The 18,034-nt window shown below is 45.6% G+C and overlaps 1 long non-coding RNA gene across 1 annotated transcript in view; it reads left to right on the forward strand.

Moving 5' to 3' along the window:
* Nucleotides 1-750: 750 nt before the first annotated feature.
* The window catches only part of LOC139237106 (uncharacterized), a 67,151-nt gene continuing 49,867 nt past the window's right edge, over nucleotides 751-18,034 (forward strand). Inside the window, exon 1 of the long non-coding RNA XR_011588511.1 lies at nucleotides 751-893. This is a non-coding gene — a long non-coding RNA (uncharacterized lncRNA). The remainder of the gene's footprint in view (nucleotides 894-18,034) is intronic.

Genomic DNA, 18,034 nt, shown 5'->3' on the forward strand with positions numbered 1-18,034 from the left:
GTCCTGAAAATAAAGATTTCAATGTTTGACAGCACATCAATATTAACTATACATGAACATTGGCTAAAGGACCCGAGTGCCTACCCTTGTGTGTTGTTAGTTGGTATGTTTGGACGAGAATGAGGGTGAGTGTGAGAGGTGGCCAGTGAGATGGGGAATTGATAATGTAGATAGACAGAAAGAGAGGGATGGGTGGAGGTGCAAGGTAAGCTAGTGTGAGTAAGGATGTGCAGGAGTAGGGTAGGGAAGGCAGAGTGATCGGGATGTGATGAGGGGCACAGCAGGATGAGGTTTAGTGTGGCTTTGTAGTAACGTTTTGTGATCTACTGAGATCATTGGAAGTTTTGCACCACTGAAGCCAGCTCCTCCAAATAACATCCCTGCTTGTGCCCTCCTGTGCAATGTGCAACCAGGCTGCGTTGGTCTCCTGGAGAGTTCTCTTCAATCCATTGGAATGGAAGAGAACCTCCCTGCATGCTGTGACTCCCTCCATAAGCATCTGGAGGGGGTCATGGGAGAGCCTGGGTGCAGCCGTGCACCTTTGTGCAATGCTTGTCATTGTTTGCAATAGCTCAATGCTGCAAAAGGCTGAGAGATGAACTGTCAAAAAAAAGTTGGGCATGGTCCCTTTAAGGAAATCGGCTGATGACGCGTCATCAGGTGACGTCATCCGACCTGCTTTCTGTTAATTGGCCGGGAAACCCGCAGGGTGGGCTTAACAAGCCCCAGTCACGGATGATTGAAGGGAGAGGGCAGACTGCATTTCGGAGTCAGTTTCCCACGCTACACCTATGTCCTCCGCATTAAACTCGCCTCTGTTGACGAAATCCCAGCCACATTGTGAGTGGCTAGCTCCAGAAACCAGATCCAAATTTTGATAAACAGCAACAAGGGTAATTATACTTTTGTTAAAATTATTTGTTAAAAAAATCAAAACAAGCCAACAAAAAAATGGTTAAATCTAGGAGATAGGGTGATAGCTTACAAGGTCAAAGGATTCAAGGGTATTTGATTTAATAAAGGAGGTAATGACAGCAGTTTTAAAAGGGAGGAAGACAGTATCTGAGGGGAAGGAAGCATTTACAATGTTAGCTAGCATGGGAGCCAGGAAGGTAGGTTGGGTGGTCAATCCTTTAGTGAGAATGGGGTTAGGAAAGCAAGAGGTGGATCTCATGGATGAAATGAACTTGGAGAGGACATGAGGGGAAATGAGAGTGAGAAGCCAGAGAGAGATGAAGGCTCATGGCGAGGGCATGGAGTAGCCTGATGGAGGTTTGGTTTGCAAGGAGAAGGGAAAGGGGGAAGCAATTGAGGCACCTGAACAGGTTGTCCCATAATTTGCAGTCAAAATAACGGTGAGGCTAATTGCGCTCACCATTATTTATGCGCAAACTCTACAGCAACTTCAGGTGAGGGCACATGCGTGGTTAAACGTGGCAATCCAAAAGTTTCTCTCCCAGATGTGCTGATCCACTGTTATCTTTGCGAAAATGGTGTCTCGCTCTCTGGCTCACCATTGAAATGTAACAATGACATGAAGTTTCTGTATGTGCGTGGTATACACGAACTAAACTTGCCACAGAAAGTTAGAGCTGGTCTGAAGTGACTCAATTTGCACTCCTTGGACACGAAAGAGTGAAGATGCGGGCCACACCAAGGCTAGGATCAGGTTGGGAGACAGTTATTATTTTGTTGTGGTCAAGGCCAGATGAAGTTGAAGTGTGAGTTTGCAAATTGAAGACGTATCATGGTGAATGGACGACTCAAGGCAAGGTAGTTGAAAGTTTGAAAGCGCAGTTGTAAGTAACTGGGGAAGATTTTGTTCCAGGACAGATGCAAAAGTAACTGAGGTTGGAAGGGAGAGGGGAATGTTGGTGGTGAGGGATACAGGTTGAGTGCACCGGATACAGCAAAGTCTATGGGCCCCGACAACATCACGGTTGTTGTGCTGAAGACTTATGCTCCAGAACTAGCCACACTTCTAGCCAAGCTGTTCCAGTACAACTACAACACTGGCATCTATCCGACAATGTGGAAAACTGCCAAGGTATGTCCTGTCCATAAAAAGCAGGACAAATCCAATCCAGCCAATTACCGCCCCAACAGTCTACTCTCAATCATCAGCAAAGTGATGTAAGGTGTCGTCAACAGTGCAATCAAGCGGCTGAAGACTTGTGCTCCAAAACTAGCTGCTCCTCTAGCCAAACTGTTCCAGTACAGCTACAACATTGGCATCTATCCAACAATGTGGAAAACTCAAAGAGCAAGTTATTATTTAAATGGAGAAAGATTGCAAAGTGCAGCAGTATAGTGGGACCTGGGGGTACTTGTGCATGAAACACAAAAGGATAGTATGTAGGGACAGCAAGTGATCAGGAAGGCCAATGGTATCTTGGCCTTTATTGCAAAGGGGATGGAGTATAAAAGCAGGGAAGTCTTACTACAGCTATACAAGGTATTGGTGAGGCCACACCTGGAATACTGCGTGCAGTTTTGGTTTCCATATTTACAAAAGAATATACTTGCTTTGGAGGGAGTTCAGAGAAAGTTCACCAGGTTGTTTCTGAGGATAAAGGGGTTGACTTATGAGGAAAGGTTGAGTAGGTTGGGCCTCTACTCGTTGGAATTCAGAAGAATGAGAGGTGATCTTATCGAGACGTATAAGATTATGAGGGGGCTTGACAGGGTGGATGCAGAGAGGATGTTTCCACTTATGGGGGAGACTTGAACTAGAGGGCACGATCTTAGAATAAGGGGCCGCCCATTTAAAACAGAGATGAGGAGAAATTTCTTCTCTCAGAGGGTTGTGTATCTGTGGAATTCGCTGCCTCAGAGAGCTGTGGAAGCTGGGACATTAAATAAATTTAAGACAGAAATAGACGGTTTCTTAATTGATAAGGGGATAAGGGGTTATGGGGAGCAGGCAGTGAAGTGGACCTGAATCCATGATCAGACCAGCCATGATCTTATTGAATAGCGGAGCAGGCTCGAGGGGCCGTATGGCCTTCTGTTCCTATTTCTTATGTTCTTATGTTCTTATATCCTGTCCACAAAAAGCAGGACAAATCCAATCCAGCCAATTACCGCCCCATCAATCTATTCTTAATCATCAGCAAAGCGATGGAATTTGTCATCAACAGTGCAATTAAGCGGCACTTAGTCACCAATAACCTGCTCACCGATGCTCAGTTTGGGTTCCACCCGGACCACTCAGCTCCAGACCTCATTACAGCCTTAGTCCAGAGGTGAGGTAAGAGTGACTGTCTTTGACATCAAGGCAGCATTTGACCAAGTGTGGCATCAAGGAGCTCCAGTAAAACTGAAGTCAACGGGAATCAGAGGGAAAACTCTCCACTGGAGTCACTAGCACAAAGGAAGATGGTTGTGGTTGTTGGAGGTCAATCATCACAGCCCCAGGACATCGTTGCAGAAGTTCCTCAGGGCAGTGTCCTAGGCCCAATCATCTTCTGCTGCTTCATCAATAACCTTCTCTTCAGCATAAGGTCAGAAGTGGGGATGTTTGCTGATGACTGTACAATGTTCACAACTCCTCAGATAATTCGGGATGGGCAATAAGTGCTGGTCTTGCCAGCAACGCCCTCTTCCCCTGAACAAATAAAAATTACTTCGGCAGAAAATTACTTTTACGCAGTACCTGTTCATTCCCATCCGGCGACCTCGTATTTTCAGTGACTTTGAACTTGACCGAGGCTCTCGCTGCTGGCAATCGAGGGATTCATTTAAATTAAAACTTTGTGGCCAGTTGACATCATTGGAGCCGCGATGTGATTTTCATGATGACGCAGGGAGAGACTCACCCAGAGAAATCTGGATGAGCCCAAGGTAAGCTTAAAGAATAACTTTTCAGTGAAATCTATCAGTTCCCACAAGGAGTCCTTAGGCCTCCCCAGCCTGGCCTTGCATCTCTCTCTCTCTTTCTCTCAGCACTGCCATCGGCTGCCAAAATCTTTGCCCAATCCCGATTGTATGCTGAGGACTGTTCCCTTGATTCCTTCGCATCCTAAGGCCCCCTTGATTTCTCACACTTACCCACTGACCCTGAAGTCAGTCTACCAGTTTCAGTAGGGAGACTGTCAAACAACTGCAACAACGTGCATTTATATAGCACCTTTAATGTAGCAAAACATTCCAAGACGTGAGCATTATCAAACAAAATTTGACACTTATATATGCAGACTATAGTTATACTCTCTGTGTAGTCACTGTATAGTTGCATAAGATGGAGACTTGTTGCCTGATGTATTATCAATAAGGTTTACACTGTGTATATACTTTGCTGGCACCACTAGAGGGTGCAACTGGTGGAGACCGGGGTTTCCTGCCCCTGTGGCAGAGGCTGTCCACCAGAGGGCACTGCAGTGGGAGACCTGAGGGTCACCTGCATAGGTGTGCAGGGTCCAGTATAAAAGGCTGCCCACTATGCTTGTGCCTTGCTCTGGAGTTACAAATAAAGGACCAAGGTCACTACAGTTTGAGTACAACACATTGCCCCGTGGAATCATTCGTAAGTGCATTACAGACATAACAGACACAGTGTCACATAAGGAAAAATTAGGACAGATAACCAAAAGCTTGGTCAAAGACATAGGTTTTAAGGAATGTCTTAAAGAGGGAGAGGGAGGTAGAGAGGTGGAGAGGTGTAGGGAGGGAATTCCAGAGCTTAGGGTATAAGCAGCTGAAGGTACGGCCGGCCCCAGGTAGCAATTAAAATCGGGGATGCAGAAGAGACCAGAAATGGAGGATTGCAGATATCTCATATTATTTAAATGAGGGCCGTGAGTTCAAATGGCCTGGGCCTTACACTGAGATCCCCATACGGGTTTCCCTCCCACCCGCGCCTCCACCCATCTCGAATGCACCAACTCCCCTAGTTAAAATCGAGGCCTAAGTGACAAGAGAGCATTTACACAAGGCTTCAAATTTGATGTGTGGAAAAAGTTTTCCTACAAATTAGTACTAATTCAATGAACTCTTTTTAAAAAAAAAAAGTAGTTGGCTGATTATTGGGCTGTAAATGGGATTTTGGTTAATAAGAATAATTAATGGTTTATGAAATATTAAGAGACATGCTTTTCAGGCTGTGGTAATATTATCTGGTGGAGATTCATCATTTTAGGCTTCTTGGGAGCTTTACCTGTGTTTGGTCATCTCCCTCAGGAAATATAAGTAAGTTAAGAGGCCAAGGCAATGCAAATTGTTCATGTTCCACTTGAAGGAATGTGCTTCATGAGCCAAATAACCTTTTCACATTCCATACATTTGCTTTCACAATTGTACCACAAGAAGAAGACGTTTCCATCATTGCCTTGTGCAATCCCTCCACTCATTGTACAGAACTCCTAATTTGATCATTTAATCACAATCCATTCAAAATACAGAAGTCATAATTAATGGCAAAATGGGCTTGATTCTCCTCCTATTGACGGGTTAGTGGTGGGCAAGATTTTCATCCACCTACATGACTTCGTCACTAAGCCACTGGACTTTTCACTCAGTGCCGTATTTATCAATGCAAGTGGGTTAGGAAAGGTATTAGTGCTCCTCATTGGTTTACTGTCACTAATATCTTAAAGGGGGATATTGTCATGCATGTATGTTTGGGTTTACTAGCCACTAGGTGGTGCGACTGTCTGAGGTTATTGGGCTGTGCACACGTGTGTCTGGCCCAGGTATAAAAGGCCAGCCATCTTGTAATGTAATCGCTTTGGGCCCTAATAAAGTAGAGCCAGGTTTGTACCTGTTCGGAGTCTATTGAGTTATTGCATAGACAACATTTGACAACGAGGTAACAAGAACCTTCGCATGCAAAAATGAGCACAATTGGAATTCTGGAGCGATTCATGGAGGGAGAAGATTGGGCAGACTTTGTAGCCCGCTTGAACCAATACTTCGTGGCCAACAAAATGGAGAAAGAGGCAGACGCAGTTCGCCGCCGGGCGGTCCGCCTCACGGTTTGCGGTCCGAAAATCTATGGACTCATAAAGAATCTCCTCTCACCCTTAAGTCCAATGGAGAAGGACTATGAAACATTGTGTGCTCTGGTATGTGACTATCTCAAACCAGATGAAGGCATCATCATCTCAAGATATCGATTTTATACGCACGTTCGTTCTGAGGGTCAGGATGTATCGGAATTCGTTGCCAACCTAAGACGTCTAGCTGGTCCATGTAAGTTTGAAACTGCGTTGGCAGACATGCTGCGGGACTTCTTTGTAATCGGCATCAACCACGAGGCGATCCTGTGTAAGCTACTGGCAGCAGAGATGCTGGATTTGAGCAAGGCCATCATGATTTCCCAAGCATGCATGACGACGGACAAAAGCTTAAAGCAGATATCATTGAAAAATCGGAACTCGGCAAGTACCGTAAACAAGATAGTATCGTCGTTTAGCAGAGTTGCATGGCAGGGCCTACCCGACTGCATATGCGAAACCTGTAGCTGCTTAAAGTCCACCAACGGGAATGAATCCGATATCACCATGTTGGCGTTGTGGGGGAAATCATCAGCATCATCAGTGTCGCTTCAAACAATATATTTGTAAAGGCTGTTCGAGAGCAGGGCATCTCTAGCGCATGTGTCCGCAACTGAGCAAGCGTGCTGCGACACTGCACATGGAGGATGATGACCAGTCTAGCACGGATCCGGATATGTAATCCGAGATACCAGAGGAGGAAGTGTATGGATTGTATTCGTTCCTAACAAAGAGCAACCGATAATGATTAACGTAAAACTTAATGGTGTGTTGGTATCAATGGAATTGGACACGGGAGCGAGTCAATCAATAATGAGCCAGAAGACATTCGACAGGCTGTGGGATACTAAGGCTGTGAGGCCTGAGCTGAGTCCAGTCAATGCCAAGTTGCATACGTACACTAAAGAACTCATAATGGTGATTGGCAGTGCAGTAATCAAGGTGTCGTATGATGGTGCGGTTCCCGATTTACCGTTATGGATTGTTCCAGGCAATGGTCCAACGCTGTTCGGCAGGAACTGGTTAGAAATAGGTCAAATGGAACTGGAATGAGATCAAAGTGTTGTCATCAGAGGAGGATACTCCATGTGCTCAAGTGCTGAGCAAGTTCCCCTCTCTGTTTGAATCAGGCATCGGCAATTTCACGGGAGCCAAGGTGCAGATCCACGTGGACTCGGATGCAAGTCCCATCCATCATAAAGCTCGGGCAGTTCCATACATGATGAGGGAGAAGGTCGAAATTGAACTGGATAGACTCCAGCGTGAAGGGATCATATCACCGGTCAAAGGGCCAGCCCCATTGTTCCCGTGTTGAAAAGTGATGGCACTGTCAGGATTTTTGGAGACTATAAGGTTACGATCAACTGAGTTTCGAAACAGGATCAATACTTATTACCAAAGACTGATGACCTGTTTACAGTGCTAGCCAGTGAGAAGTCATTCACAAAACTGGATCTGATGTTGGCCTACATGACACAAGAGCTTGTCGATACGTCGAAGAAACTTACGTGCATCAACACTCATAAAGGACTGTTTATCTACAACAGGTGTTCTTTTGGAATTCGTTCGGCTGCAACCATATTTCAGAAGAACATGGAGAGTCTACTGAAATCCGTCCCCAGAACCGTCGTGTTCCAAGATGATATACTGGCCACAGATCATGACTCCGCCGAACATCTGAACAACCTGGAAGAGGTTCTACATCGTCTGGACAAAGTGGGACTCAGACTGAAACGCTCGAAGTGCGTCTTCATGGCACCTGAAGTCGAAGTCCTGGGGAGGAAAATTGCTGCTGACGGTATCAGGCCTGCGAACTCAAAAGCCAAGGCCATCAAAAATGCACCCAAGCCTCAGAATGTGACGGAGCTGCATTCGTTCCTTGGTCTACTCAACTACTTCGGTAATTTCTTACCCAGATTGAGCACTTCATTAGAGCCACTGCACATGCTGCTAAGAAAAGGTGACAACTGGGTTTGGGGAGTGTCTCAAGATAGAGCCTTTGAGAAAGCTACTAATCTGCTTTGCTCTAACAAGCTGCTGGTACTTTATGATCTGTGTGAGTGTCTTGTACTGGCCTGTGATGCTTCGTCATATGGAGTTGGTTGCGTGCTCCAACAAGCTAATGAGTCGGGCAAATTACAACCTATTGCGTATGCTTCAAAAAGTTTGTCAAAGGCAGAAAGAGCCTACAGCATGGTAGAGAAAGCCTGTATGTATGAGGTTAAAAAGATGCATCAGTACCTGTTTGGTCTTCGGTTTGAACTGGAAACAGATCACAAGCCACATTTAATTGTTTTCAGAAAACAAAGGTATCAATACCAATGCAATACCAGATATAAAAGGGGTCAGAGGGTCTAGTAAGGAGGAGGAACTGAGGGAAATCTTTATTAGTCGGGAAATTGTGTTGGGGAAATTGATGGGATTGAAGGCCGATAAATCCCCAGGGCCTGATGGACTGCATCCCAGAGTACTTAAGGAGGTGGCCTTGGAAATAGCGGATGCATTGACAGTCATTTTCCAACATTCCATTGACTCTGGATCAGTTCCTATCGAGTGGAGGGTAGCCAATGTAACCCCACCTTTTTAAAAAAAGGAGGGAGAGAAAAAACAGGGAATTATAGACTGGTCAGCCTGACCTCAGTAGTGGGTAAAATGATGGAATCAATTATAGAAGCGCATTTGGAAAATGGTGACATGATAGGTCCAAGTCAGCATGGATTTGTGAAAGGGAAATCATGCTTGACAAATCTTCTGGAATTTTTTGAGGATGTTTCCAGTAAAGTGGACAAAGGAGAACCAGTTGATGTGGTATATTTGGACTTTCAGAAGGCTTTCGACAAGGTCCCACACAAGAGATTAATGTGCAAAGTTAAAGCACATGGGATTTGGGAGTAGTGTGCTGACGTGGATTGAGAACTGGTTGTCAGACAGGAAGCAAAGAGTAGGAGTAAATGGGTACTTTTCAGAATGGCAGGCAGTGACTAGTGGGGTACCGCAAGGTTCTGTGCTGGGGCCCCAGCTGTTTACATTGTACATTAATGATTTAGACGAGGGGATTAAATGTAGTATCTCCAAATTTGCGGATGACACTAAGTTGGGTGGCAATGTGAGCTGCGAGGAGGATGCTATGAGGCTGCAGAGTGACTTGGATAGATTAGGTGAGTGGGCAAATGCATGGCAGATGAAGTATAATGTGGATAAATGTGAGGTTATCCACTTTGGTGGTAAAAACAGAGAGACAGACTATTATCTGAATGGTGACAGATTAGGAAAAGGGGAGGTGCAACGAGACCTGGGTGTCATGGTACATCAGTCATTGAAGGTTGGCATGCAGGTACAGCAGGCGGTTAAGAAAGCAAATGGCATGTTGGCCTTCATAGCGAGGGGATTTGAGTACAGGGACAGGGAGGTGTTGCTACAGTTGTACAGCGCCTTGGTGAGGCCACACCTGGAGTATTGTGTACAGTTTTGGTCTCCTAACTTGAGGAAGGACATTCTTGCTATTGAGGGAGTGCAGCGAAGATTCACCAGACTGATTCCCGGGATAGTGGGACTGACCTATCAAGAAAGACTGGATCAACTGGGTTTGTATTCACTGGAGTTCAGAAGAATGAGAGGGGACCTCATAGAAATGCTTAAAATTCTGACGGGTTTAGACAGGTTAGATGCAGGAAGAATGTTCCCAATGTTGGGGAAGTCCAGAACCAGGGGTCACAGTCTAAGGATAAGGGGTAAGCCATTTAGGACCGAGATGAGGAGAAACTTCTTCACCCAGAGAGTGGTGAACCTGTGGAATTCTCTACCACAGAAAGTAGTTGAGGCCAATTCACTAAATATATTCAAAAGGGAGTTAGATGAAGTCCTTACTACTCGGGGGATCAAGGGGTATGGCGAGAAAGCAGGAATGGGGTACTGAAGTTGCATGTTCAGCCATGAACTCATTGAATGGTGGTGCAGGCTAGAAGGGCTGAATGGCCTACTCCTGCACCTATTTTCTATGTTTCTATGTTTCTATGTCCCGCATCCAGAAGTGGGCGCTGACATTATCTGCCTATGATTATGTTATTCGCCATAGACCTGGCGCTGAGAATTGTGCCGATGCATTGAGCTGTCTGCCATTGCGCACACCAGAGGTGGAAACACCACAACCGGCAGACCTACTGTTAGTCATGGATGCTTTTGAAAGTGAAGGAACCCCTGTTACGGCCCAACAAGTTAAGACCTGGATCAGCCAGGACCCGATATTATCAGTTGTGAAATGTTGTATCCTTAGTGGTGATTGGTCTGCCATACCCAAGCAAATGTGTGAGGAGACCAAACCTTACATCCGTCACAAAGACGAACTATCCATTCAATCAGATTGTATACTGTGGGGTAATCGTATTGTTATGCCCAAGAAAGGCAGAGAGAAATTTGTGCATGATCTACATAGCACGCATCCCGGTATTGTCACGATGAAAGCCATTGCCATGGTGGCCTGGAATTGAGTCTGTTCTGGAATCATGTGTGCATCAGTGCACCACTTGCATGCAGCTTAGTAAAGCACCAGCAGAATTGCTGCTGAGCCTCTGGTCATGGCCATCTAAACCATGGTCCAGGATCCACATCGACTTTTAGGTCCCTTCCTGGGAAAGATGTTGTTAGTTGTGGTGGATGCTTATTCCAAGTGGATAGAGTGTACAATCATGTCATCCAGCACATCCACAGCTACCATTGAGAACCTTTTGTCATGTTTGCTACGCATGGTCTGCCTGACATCGTTGTAAGCGACAACGGATCTTGCTTCACCAGTATGGAGTTTCAAGAATTCATGAAACTCAAAGGTATCAAACATGTGGGGTCAGCACCATTATAACCTGCATCCAAGGGATAAGCAGAGCGTGCGGTCCAAACCATCAAGCATAGTATGAAACGTGTAACTCAAGGTTCACTGCAAACTTGTTAGTCACGCATTTTGCTTAGTTACAGGACAAGACCCCATACGCTTACCGGCGTCTCCCCTGCTGAACTATTGATGAAGAGAGGTCTCAAGACCAGGCTCTCTCTTGTCCACCATGACTTGAATAATTGTGTCAAAAACAGATGTCAAAGTCAGCAAGGGTATCATGATCGCGCTACTGTGTCACTCGCCATTTCTATCAATGATCCTGTGTATGTACTGAATTATGGTCAAGGTCCCAAATGGATCACCGGTACTGTTATGGTCAAGGAGGGTAACAGAGAGTTTATCGTTAAGCTCAAGAATGGGCAGACATGCAGGAAACAGGTCGATCAGATAAAGCTGCAGCATGTGGATGAACCGGAACAGTCTGAGGAAGATACAATCAGTGACCAACCAACCTACCCTCAGTCATCAGAGGACTCCGCTGTCATCAATGAATCTGGACTTTCAATCACTGACATGGTCAACGAATCTGCACTTTCAATCTCTGACATGGTCAATGCCACTCCCATCAGATCGGCTACCCAGCCCCCAGTCATAACAGACTCAGAATGCTCGCCCAAGGCTGGAGTTGAACTGAGACGATCAACTCGGGAACAGAAAGCCCCAGACCATCTCAATTTGTAAAAAGACCGTCAGTTATATCTTAAAGGGGGATAATGTCATGTATGTATGCTTGGGTTTACTAGCCACCAGGTGGTGCCACTGTCGGAGGTCATTGGGCTGTGCGCACGTGTGTGCGTCCCAGGTATAAAAGGCCAGCCATCTTGTAATGTAATCACTTTGGGCCCTAATAAAGTAGAGCCAGATTTCTACCTGTTTGGAGTTTACAGTATTCAGTCTATTGAGTTATTGCATACACAATATTTACCACTGCTGGGAGGGGTGGAAATTGATTGCTTTTGCAACCTTCAAAAAAATACAGCTTGTTACAGGGCGAGTTCACTTTTTAAGTATAGTGCAAGATGTATGAGCGAGCAGCAGGAAGGGGTTCCATTCTTGGATACATTTGTGGAGTTGTTGGTGCCTAAAATAAGGGCAAGAGGCGATCAACTGTTGGCCACTGAGGACAGGAATTCCCTAAAGAAAGTGGTTCAAGTCACTGAAGCAGTCAATGCAATTTTCACCAACCCAAAAACTGCCACACAGAGCAAAAGTTTTCTCCTCACAAGCATAGCCAAGACTGAGTCTGTAAAACTATGTTTGATGGAGTTCAATGTGGAGAAATGTAAGGTCACCTACTTTGGATCCAAGATAGACAAATCTGAATATTTCTTGAGTGGTGAGAGACTACTTGCTGTGGAGGAGCAAAGGGCTTTGGGTGTATACAGATCACTAAAAACTAGTGCACAGGAGCAAAAAGGAATCCAAAAGGTTAATTGAATATTGGCCTTTATCTTAAGGAGGTTGGAATACAAAAGTGAGGAAGTGATGATGCAATTATAGTGAGCCTTCGTCAGACCCCATCTGGAGTACTGAGTTTAGTTTTAGCCTCCAAAACAAAGATATATTGGCCTTGGAGGGGCACAGTGCAGATTCATGAGAATATTATCAATGTTTGAAGGACGAAATTATGTGGACAGGTTGCATAAATAAGTCCTTTAAGTAGGAAACCTTGAGTGGGTATCTTTGTATAGGGAGCAAATATTTTCTATGATGCCTCACTCTAAGTGTTTCCAATCTAGCGTTTCCATCGCCTCATCACGCTTCTTCTCAAAGCATAGGAATATTGAGATTCCTATTGAGAAATCCATCCACCAGTGCTTTTTGAGGAACTTACTAAAAACCTAACCCTAACCTTAACCCTAACCCTAACCCTAAATACAGAAAAAGTATTAAGAAAACCACCAGAGCACCTAACAGCTAAAATTGATATGCTGGCTGGATAACACAAACTTTGAAGTCCAGCAAATAGAATGGCCTTTTCAATGTATTATCTATCTTAGCGATACCTTTGTTCTGCTGATATTGCCACTGATATAGCAATGATAATAATTAGGGCAGAGGTTGAGGAAAATGGTATAGGGGGCGGGTTAGCTTGTATACATGCAGTCTCACAGCAGGCATTGTAGAGGCCTGGGGAAGAGAGCGTTTGAAGACCAGGACCTCAAACCTGGCACCAAGCTCATGGTCTACAGAGCAGTAGTGATACCCACCCACCTATATGCTTCAGAGACATGGACTATGTACAGCAGGCACCTCAAAGCACTGGAGAAGTACCACCAAAGCTGCCTCCACAAGATCCTGCAAATCCATTGGCAAGATAGGCGCACCAACGTCAATGTTCTCGCACCCCCAGCATCGAAGCATTGACCACGCTCGACCAGCTCCGATAGACAAGCCACACCATCTGCATGCCCAATACTCCCAATACTCAGAGCTCCAACGCGGCAAGCGAGCCCCAGGTGGGCAGAGGAAATGTCTTCCTTGATAAAGTGTAATGTCCCCTTCGACACCTGGGAATCCCTGGCCCAAGACCACTTAAAATGGAGCAAAAGCATCCGAGAAGGCGCCGAACACCTCGAGTCTCTTCGCTGGGAGCACACGGAAGCCAAGCGCAAACAGCGGAAGGAGCGCACGACAACCCAAGCACCCCATCCACCTGTACCTCCGACCACGGTCTGCCCCATCTGTGACAGAGACTGCAGGTCCTGCATTGGACTCCAGTCAACTGAGAACTCATATTAGTGTGGAAGCAAGTCATGCGCGACTCCGAGGGGCTGCCGAAGAAGAAGAAGAATAATTATAGGGACATGGTAGAGCTTACCGGCCCATTTTACTTAGTTTAGTGTCTTAAAACAACCCAAAAATGTGCAGTAATTTGAAGAAAAATCCAACAACAACAATTTTTATTTATATGGTGCCTTTAATGTCGCAAAACGTCCCAAGGCGCTTCACAGTAGTGTTATAAGACAAAACAGATAAATTTGACACCAAGCCACAGAAGAAGAAATTACAGCAGATGACCAAAAGCTTTGTTAAAGAGGTAGGTTTTAAGGAGCGTCTTAAAGGAGGAAAGAGAGTTGGAGAGGCAAAGAGGTTTAGTGAGGGAGTTCCAGAGCTTAGGGCCCAAGCAGCTAAAGGCATGGCCATGATTGTTGAGCAGTTATAATCAGGGATACTTCATATCCAGTAGAATATGTTGTTTTTATTTTCAATTCCCAATCAATCTGAATATGTCCTCATTTCTAAAAACAATTGAAATAATTTTCACATGCAACGCCAGCGGTGACTTAATAAAGCCAATCCAGAGATTTGTACTCAAAATGAATAATTTTATAATGTTAAACAAAAAATTGAGTTTTATATGTTTCTGTTCATAATCATCCTTTCTTAGTTTTCTTAGTTGCTGCTTTCAGAGTCTCTTTCACCAAGGCTACACTTTTCACCAAATGCCTGGCTTCATGCTATAATGAAAGAGGCATAAACTTGGCTTTTTCCCCAATCTGTATGGCAATTGTCCCTCTTAAATTCAACCTCAGCAATCTGCTGAAATGGGACACCACCATACATGGCTACTCTATTTTAAAGGGCCAAAGCTATTTTATTATATGTGTATTTTATGCAATCAGGTGTGCTTTCATTATAGAATACATTTTTGGTCACATGTACTTTGCTTTTTACATAGGGCAATGTGAAATGCATTTGACCAAGTAGGCTGGAATAAAGATGCAAAAGGTGTAATTTGCAAACTTTACTCTATAGTGGCAAAGGTAACTATTTTAGATTTGATGAGATCCCTAGAACTGTATTGTTTCTTTAGGCTAGACTACCATGACTCCAAGTTAAATAAATTGCTTATTCAATATGGATTGGCAGAATGTTGAGGAAATGCTAGGTTTGTTGTCCTTGAACTTATTTAGGAGATCCAGCTTTGGTTGATGATTCAATATTCAATTCCTGGTAACCTGTTTATCCCTCAATGAGCTCCACTAAACCATATTATTTGGTCATTTATCAGATTACAATTTGCAGGACCTTGTGTGTGAATTGGCTGCTGAAAGAGTGACTGCATTTCAAAAGTAACTCTTTGGCTGTAAAATACAAATATAGCTTTTTTTCATCCCTCCTTTGATGTAATTCTCCTGGCATTTGTATTATTTGTCTTTATGATATTTTCATTAACAAGGCAGATTGGGTCAGATATGTAGCAAATACTCCAAATGTCTTATTTTCTAAATCTCTTATTTTGAATTCTGTCCTTTCTATTGACATAAAAAAGTATTTATGTAACAATAACCAGAAAGCATTGCTCACCTTTTCTCTTTAGTATTCTGCATTATGCTCAGTACAAGAAAATGGTGCTGAGAAAACAAGGTTTCATGCAATTAGATCTTCATCCAATTGATGATGCTACTGTACTGTAGCTTATCTCATTTACTGAACTGTGCTGAAGCAAGCCCAATGTGATGCTTGATCTCAACTAGCTAATAATTATTTTTAATTCTCTAAGGTAGACACATTCCTTCATCTGGCCTATGCCCTGCTATTCTTCCTAGTTCTGTGCCATGGTTATAGATTTTTTTTTTAATCAATGTTTATACCTGGTCATTTACAAATTACATTGAATCAATTTGTAATGTCTTGGATATTTTAATTGGTATTAGAATTAAGATCAGTGTAACCACCTAGACTGAGGTTCTTGCTTCTCCAGCTCCCGGCTCTCGACCACTCACCACCTCTCCCTCCCCGATGCTCATCTGGCCCCCATTGATTCTTTTTTGTCAGTTTTTAATGACGTTTAAATCACTGCTTCAAACATAAAATAAAATAGATATAGGGAAAGACAAAACCTTAGGGTATGGCAACTGAGAAAGCTTCAAATTGTGCAGTAACCATCATTGCATTTGATACTTTTCTTAAATAAATATAACATTTACAACAACAACTTATATTTATATAGCATCATTAATGTAGAAAAACATCCAGTCCGGAATTCTAATCTGGAGGCGGATTGGGAATGGGGGGTGGGGCGCTAGAAAGCAGTCAGGAAACCTGAGATAATTGGTTTCCCATAGGCCCTGCCAAATCTAATGGCAGGGCCTGATTAACTTTTGAAAGCTCTGTTTCTCACCCACAACCAACCAAATGGAGCAGCAGGTAGGCCTGCGGCACTAGGTTGCAAAGGTGAGTCATTGGGGAGGGGGAGGGTCATCAGGAGCTGGATGATTCGGGGGGGTGGGTGGGGGTGGGTGGTTGGGAGCCGGAGGAGCATCGGGGATGGGTGGTCGAACATTAGCGGCCAGTGGAGCATCGGGGGGAGGAGACGGTTAGGACTCTGAAGCTAGAGAAGCATCGGGGGCCAAAGCAGAATCAGGGAGGGGCGGGGGGGAAGTGGTGAGTGATCGGGAGCTGGGAGCTGGAGAGGCATCGGGAGTCAGAGGAGAATTCGTTGGGGGGTGGGTTCATCGGGACGTGGGAGCTAGAGAAGCATTGGGAGCCAAAGGAGCACCGGAGTTGGAGGGGGGAGGCCGGGAAGGCAATCGGGGCTGGAGGTGGGGGGATCAGAGGCCTCTGGGGGGGTCGGAGGTCAGGGAGAGATTGGAGGCCTCTGGGAGGGGGGAAGATCGGAGGCCTCAGGGGGGGGTTGGGGAGATCAGAGGCCTCGGGATGGGGGGAGAGATCGGAGGCCTCAGGATGGGGGGGGAGATCGGAGGCCTCGGGGTGGGGGGAGAGATCGGAGGCCTTGGGGTGGAGGGGGGAGATCGGAGGCCTCGGGGTGAGGGGAGAGATCGGAGGCCTCAAGGTGGGGGGGGTGGGGGGGAAGAGATCGGAGGCCTTGGGATGGGGGGAGAGATCAGAGGCCTCTGGGTGTGGGGGGGAGAGATCGGAGGCCTTGGGGTGAGGGGGGGAGATCGGAGGCCTCGGGGTGGAGGGGGAGATCAGAGGCCTCAGGATGGGGGAGAGATCGGAGGCCTCGGGGGTGGGGGGGAGATCGGAGGCCTTGGGGTGGGGAGAGATATCGGGGGCCTCGGGGGTGGGGGGGGGAGATCGGAGGCCTCGGGGTGGGGGGGCTGTGGGGAGAGATTGGAGGCCTCGGGGGTGGGGGGGGGAGATCGGAGGCCTCTTGGGGGGGGGGGAAATCGGAGGCCTCGGGGTGGTGGGGGGGGGAGATCGGAGGCCTCGGGTGGGGGGAATCGGAAGCCTTGGGGGGGGTGGGGGGAAGGATCAGAGGTCTCAAGGGGGGATGTCCAATCGTGGGGGGTGAGTGAGGCAGGCACGTTGGAACAAGTAGGTCAGTGGAAAGGCAGTTACCTACTGGATCCAGCAGTTCTTGCCTTACTTTATCTGGTCTTACTTTGTCTTACTTTTCCCGAGCCTCGGGAAACCCGGCCAGCCAGAGTTAAATTTGAAATGGTGGATCACCATGAGGCTTGCAGCCTTGTTATAATCTTTAAATGGGAGACCCGCCTCCTGGGAGTGAGTTGGCTGCCTGCCTGCATTAAAACCTGAAATGTTGGAGGCAGGTTGGGATCAGGATTTAGTTTTGTAACACTTTTACCTTCCACCTGACCCCAACCCACCCATGTTAGGCGTTAAAATCCCCCCCAAGAGGAAAAAGTAAAAAGGAACAGATGCCGCACATGATGGAAGAGTTAGGAGAGGTCACCAAGAGTTTGGTTCAAAGATTTTAAGAAGTATTTTAAAGGTGGAATGGTTTAGGGGAGAGAGCAGGGCTGAGGTGGTTGAAGTGGGCAAAGGGAAGGGGTTTACACAGAAGGCTAGACTCAGAGGATTGAAGGGTCTGAGAGGAGACATAAGGATTGAAGAGGTTGCGGAGGCAAGATGGAGGCAAATTAAGCTACATCCTTGGAAATAAGCAGTCTTAGTGATGGAGAAGATGTGGGATTTTAAGCTTAGCTCTCAGTCAAACACAACACCAAAGTTTCACATGGCTTGATTCAGCATGAGCGATTGTTTTCTAGGTTTGTGCAATTTACACAAATCTGATTTTATAAACTTTCACCAAAACAGATTGCAGAAAAGATTCTGAGAAACTGAAGTTGGCAAGTTTACCAAACCTTTATGAATAGAATCCATAGTGTCAACTTATTGCAGCTATTATATGACTCAAAGTCCAGCACTAGACCATTCTTGC

This window comes from Pristiophorus japonicus, chromosome 1, assembly GCF_044704955.1.
Source record: "Pristiophorus japonicus isolate sPriJap1 chromosome 1, sPriJap1.hap1, whole genome shotgun sequence".
Taxonomy (NCBI): Eukaryota; Metazoa; Chordata; class Chondrichthyes; family Pristiophoridae; genus Pristiophorus; species Pristiophorus japonicus.